Source organism: Berghia stephanieae, chromosome 8 (genome assembly GCF_034508935.2).
Source record: "Berghia stephanieae isolate SIO BIC M18660-M18661 chromosome 8, UCSD_Bste_1.3, whole genome shotgun sequence".
NCBI classification, from domain to species: domain Eukaryota; kingdom Metazoa; phylum Mollusca; class Gastropoda; order Nudibranchia; family Aeolidiidae; genus Berghia; species Berghia stephanieae.
This window is the reverse complement of record NC_088367.1, coordinates 45,400,878-45,407,018: the sequence shown is the minus strand read 5'-3', so window position 1 is coordinate 45,407,018 and position 6,141 is coordinate 45,400,878.

The window sequence follows — 6,141 nt, the reverse complement described above, 5'->3', positions numbered from 1 at the left end:
TATAATTCAATTTTTGTTCGTTACTTTTTAGTCCACAAATTCTAGCAGTTTAGTATCGCTTTGACTTTTGTTTCGGGAATAACGAAAAAAAAAATTAACAAACACTACAGTACGGTTTTCTCGAGCACCATTTCCTCGAACAAACGGTTTCCTGGCGTAGTGGTTGTTTAATTGGGGTGTGTAGTGTATATTGAATAGTAATGTGGCGTGTTGTTTTTTTTTGTTTTTGTTTTTTTTTTTGTTTTGTTGTTTTTTGTTTTTTTTTTTGTTTTTTTGGGGGGTTTTTTGTTTTGTTTTGTTGTTTTTTGTTTTTTTTGTTTTTTTTTGGTTTTTTTTTTTTTTTTTTTTTTGGGGGGGGGGGGGGGGGGGGTTTACTATACCATGATGTTTCTATTCTAGGCATAGGATTTTATTTTGTAAAACCCGAAGATTCCAAGAGAATTCAGTTTTGAACAAATATTATTTAACTGGCATTTGCATGTAAATAATATTTGTTCAAAACTGAGTTCTAGATTATTTTTCCTTAGAAAACTTATATTCTTTTCACGTACAAAAGAAATCCTTAATATGTTCTATTTATCACTTGTTCATTTGGAATCAGTTGCTGGGGTGGGACCATCCCTGCTGGGGATAGAGAAAGAATATATAAAATTGTAAGAAGAGACGAAAGCATTGTACAGTCCACCCTGCCTACACGAAATACCCTCTATGAAGAATATTCCTATAACCAAGTTTTGAACATCTTGAAAGAAAAGCAACATCCTCTATCTTTAGAATACAAAACATCAGGTAGATCAGGCAGGGTGATACGTTTAAAATCCAGAGCATAACGTTGTAGAAATTCCTTTGTACAATCTACATCAAGGCCACTTTCTCAAAGTGACATTAAGATGGAGATCAAGGACAGAGTCGATGGGTGAAAAGTGGGTGTGAATATATTGTAATATGTAATTATAGAGAGAGAACAAGATACGGAATAGGATTCAATAGTCTGATGTCACGTCCGCCCAGCAACCAGCAGCTATGTTCTAAACAAAGAAAATCGGTACTTTTTATTCTTCGTGCTGGCTAGTACTTTTTCACATGTCATGTGATCAGAATTTATACAAATCAAAACATGATAAGATAATGTTTTTCTCCTCTGGATATACTTTCATGCTTGCTGGAGAAGTATTTCATAAAGGCGTCCGCCATTGTTCCGATAATTTAGAACCAGTTACGAAGTTACCATGCGTCAATACGAGGGAAGTGACGTCTCGACTATTGAAGATTATAAGGGTGATACGAAAGAAGAACATTTATTTGTTTGTCTGTGTGTGTGTGTGTGTGTGTGTGTGTGTGTGTGCATGAGGGGGTGAGTAAATGAAATAGAGAGAGTGAGAGGGAAAAAGAGAAAAAAAAAAAAAAGAGAGAGAGAGAGAGAGAGAGAGAGAGAGAGAGAGAGAGAGAGAGAGAGAGAGAGAGAGAGAGAGAAATGCGGGAAGGGGGGGGGGGGGGGGCGTTGGTATTAATCGCGTATGAGTTTTGTTTATGTATGCGTGCATGTTTGTAGTTTGTATAAATAGGTGGTGTGTATTAAAACTTGCCAGCACCGTGTCGGTACATTACGTCAACTGAGAGACACAATAACTGCATATGTTACTGAAAGTAAACAGATAATACAATATTGATGCTATGCGTTTAGATAAAGAAATCAAATCATCCACCCACTGAATATTGATAGAACGAATTTGACGTCACTTACCTCTTATTGTTTTCAGCCAGCCTTTTTTTATGAGTAGTTCTCACTAAATTATATCAATCAGACTATAAACGTTTAAGGTTACACATAGTTTTGTGTGTTGGAACGTAATAGAACAACGTTGATGATACTCGGGTCTTTGTTATTGTTTTTTACCATCCAAGTTCATGGTTACACATAGTTTTGTGTGTTGGTCAGTTATAGATCGTATGCACTTAGCTAAGAAGCTCACAACATTGCCATCCGGAAGTATTACGGACCAAAACAAAAAAACTGTGTCGCCATGAACTTTATAGATAATATGCGCTTGGTTAAGAAGCTACAACAATGCCATTCGGAAGTATAAAGGACCAACACACAAAACTATATGTAAACTTGAACGTTTATAGTCTGGTTAATACAGTTAAGGGCGAATTACTCATAAACGCGGATGACAATAAACAATAACAAAGACCTGAGTGACGTCAACTTCATTCTGTCTATAAACTGAATTAAACAGTTAAGTAAGAATTACTCATGAACATGGATGGCAAAAAAAAACAGTAACAAATTCCTGAGTGACGTCAACATAGTTCTATCTCTAATATTTCCGGATGGCAATGTTGTGAGTTTCTTAGCCAAGCGCACAGCATCTATATCCTGCTGCTGATGTTATGGGCGTTTTGAATACACTCAATGCATCAATAACGAATATCAAATTAGAAACCATAGAGCAGGCACCGGTGTAAGATTTGGATCTGAACAAGTGTGTATGAAAGGTGTCAGACAAATGAGATAAAGATCTGAACAAAAGTGTGTATGAAAGGTGTCAGACAAATGAGATAAAGATCTGAACAAGTGTGTATGAAAGGTGCCAGACAAATGAGATAAAGATCTTAACATAAGTGTATGAAAGGTGCCAGACAAATGAGATAAAGATCTGAACAAAAGTGTGTATGAAAGGTGCCAGACAAATGAGATAAAGATCTTAACATAAGTGTATGAAAGGTGCCAGACAAATGAGATAAAGATCTGAACAAGTGTATATGAAAAAAAAACATCCCAAAAACTCAGTCTACCTCGACTGGGGATCGAATCTCAGACCTTCTGAGTCCCGGTCAGACGTGCCACATGTGTAATTTATAGAATTTGGTGGGAACTGATCAACAAGTGGGGGTCTAAAAACAATTTTAAAAAAGAGCTGAGTGACGTCAATTTCGTTCCATCTATATCTGTTTTGATAGAAATTATCACAGATTGGGGATTAATATTATTATGGTCTGCTTGGTAAATAAGCGAATTATATTGAACATTGCGATTCCATGGCATTTTATTTCCTTTGTTTTGATGATGTGCGCCTTGTCCAAAGGCCACCATACACGTTACGTTGTACCGGTGACGGGGCTCTTATAGGTCAGTGTGACCCAATCTCTGCGTCAGTCCGTAGCCATCGTTAACTTAGAGCCTGACACTGACCAAAAAATGACGTCATAAAGCCAGTCTTTGGCCACAAAAGAAAACAGATCGTGAGTTGCATTCAATAGTTCAACCAATGGGACCACTTGTTTCCATGAGCACTACAAAAAACTCACTAGCCGGTGCAATAAAACAAACAATGACGTCAAAACGCCAGTCATTTTGGGTTTCAAGTCAGGCTATAACTTAAAAAATAATAATGTAAAATTGAATGTCAACTTCAATTTAATTACAAAAACAGATCATATGAGCGTTTCGGGTTTCGCCATTATCAACAAAACAGGATGAATGAAACACCACAGATGGATGAGATGATGTGGTATTGGAGTAGTTAAGATGATCTGTTTTTGTCATTACAGTGAAGTTTACATCCAATTCACCTTATTATTTATTTCTTCAAGCTTCGAGCAGCAACATTTACATTACCCGGCTAAAACTTCACGCACCGGATTTTTCCCACACATGTGAGGTATTAAACAAAGATCGTTTCCGATCCAAGTCACTGCCTCTCTATTGTATTTTTCGTCTTGCTCACAATAGTGATTACTTCTCACTAAATTATATCAATCAGATTATTGAAGGAATGAAATTGACATCACTCAACTCTTTGTTATTATATTAGCAGCCATTCTGATCAATACCTTGCGACAAACATAACACAACCTATCGTTTTGTATGTTTACTAACCTACCGTGATTTATTCAGTAGGCTATTATAATCATATTCACACATATTCCATTGTTGCCAATTACAATTCATTCAGTTTTATTTAAACAACACTACCCCAATAGAGGTTATACAAAATAGGTGGCAGAGACAGGTTGTTCGGGTCTTCGGTTGATTGCACGATGACTGACTTTGATCGTGACCTTCGTTATTCGATAGTCAAGAAGGCCACGCTTTGATGCCTCGCGACGCTTCGCTGTCATTGATGAGTTGTTGTAAATTATGCAACGAGCTGTCTAGACGACTGGTTGGACTTATGTCCAATATGGTCATTCTGCTATGACGCTTTTTATTTTGTCTGGACTTCCGTTATGAACAGCATACCGAGTTGAAGCAGCCCCACGTTGTTTAAACAATGATCGGGGCAAGCTATCTCAACGGTACGATCTTTGCTTCGTATCCAACAGGTACGGAGTTCGATCACCCGGTGCTATGCTGCGTGGCCTTGAGCAAGTAACATCGCCCAAGCTCAATTTGTGGGTAACGCCTGGGTTTTTCCAGTCTTCCTTAGAATAGACCCTAAGACAAATTTCCCCTATGGAACGAATAAAGGGGTTTTTATTTTATTTTATTTCATTAATTTACTTTTATGGTAATGTTGTACAGTAGACTAAAGCAAAGACAATCTTCCATCACTGACTACTTCTAAAAGAAATGAAAGGAAACAACTCACAATCACAAATCAGTTTTCAAAAAAAAAATCAGAGGGAAATTAATTTTAAAACAAAAATGTGTTAAAAAAGAATTAAAACCCCCCAAAAAATAAAAAAGAAAGAAAAAAAAACCAAATACAAAACAAAACCAAACAAAAGAAAAAAAAACAAGAAAACGAACAAACAAAACATCTTAAGTTCTGCGCATATTGCGCCCAATTTCAGATGCGCTTCATCTGAGAGTTGCGAATGATTTGGTGGCTATTGATGGTGTTTACAGCTCGTTGATGATTGTCATATTGCTAGAGTATGTCAGGATACTCTCCGAAAACACAACATGCAACTTCTTCTATAACCAGCCTGATCACTCGATCTTAACTCCAGTAAAAAGTTGTGGGATGTCTAAAGTGAGCCTCGATACAATGAAATTTCTCATATAAACAAAAGCATGATGATCCCATTTCTCATAAACATCATCTGTCATCCTTGATGTCTCTTTTAAAGTACAAGTAAGGGCCCCCATAACCACAAAATGTAAGGAAATATTGGTGAGAGAATGGATGAAGAATCATCCAACTGTAATAAGGTCAATGAACAGCAGGATAGAACATGTTATTCATGGCAGAGGAGACCAAACACATTATAAAATTAAAGAGGTGAGAGGTCTGGTTATATGATTATAATGCAATTTGTGCTATAAAATTCGAAAATGAAATTTCCAGACTAAATAATACAAAGATCTAAATATTTATTGCAATTTTAAAGATATTTGTTTAAAATGGATTAAACACAATGGCTGATTGTGCACGTAATTTTTTTGCCAAGTATATGTTGTGAATTATGGAACATATTATAATCTTTTTATAGTATGATTGATAGAAACTGACGATGAAGCTGCCCTAAAAGAAAAAGAGCATGCTATGTTGAATACTGTGCAGGGTAGCAGTTGTGCCTACCCAGTGTCCTAATAAACGGCATCATATTCCCTCCCTCCACTAGTGGATTAACGAGTGCAAGAACTACTTTTTCAAAACGAGCTGTTGGCAGCTTCTCTGAAGTGGTCTACTCCTTCATTCCTATATCTTCAATTAATGTTGTGAATTCTATCATCTGTCCCCTCTCTCTTGTCTGGTTTCTGTCCCCCATTCAGCCGCTCCATTCCTCACATTATATGAATATATTTGAAGATTTTTATCTTTTGGGACTTTGTGGATATTTTTATTAATTTTGATTTCCACCATCAAGACGCCGGAGCTTTTGCCTTTGACAGTGCAGTCATTGACAGATCAAGGATCAAGCCAGAGCCCGCCGTCGGAGAAGGAATACAACCTTCTCAATTTGAAAGTGGATTCTCACAAACGTACTCGTCTGATATTATATTGTCATAAGATACGTAATATCTGCTAATTTATATTTTAACTGCCATGATCATTATTCATCCCATTTAATTAAATTTCATCTTTCTTTTTATTTCATTTTAAACAAATCGTTAATTGTTCTTCATTTTAAAGTAACTAGTAAGTTTGGGGCCTTATTCTTCACATCTTTGTTTTATGCATAGTCGAG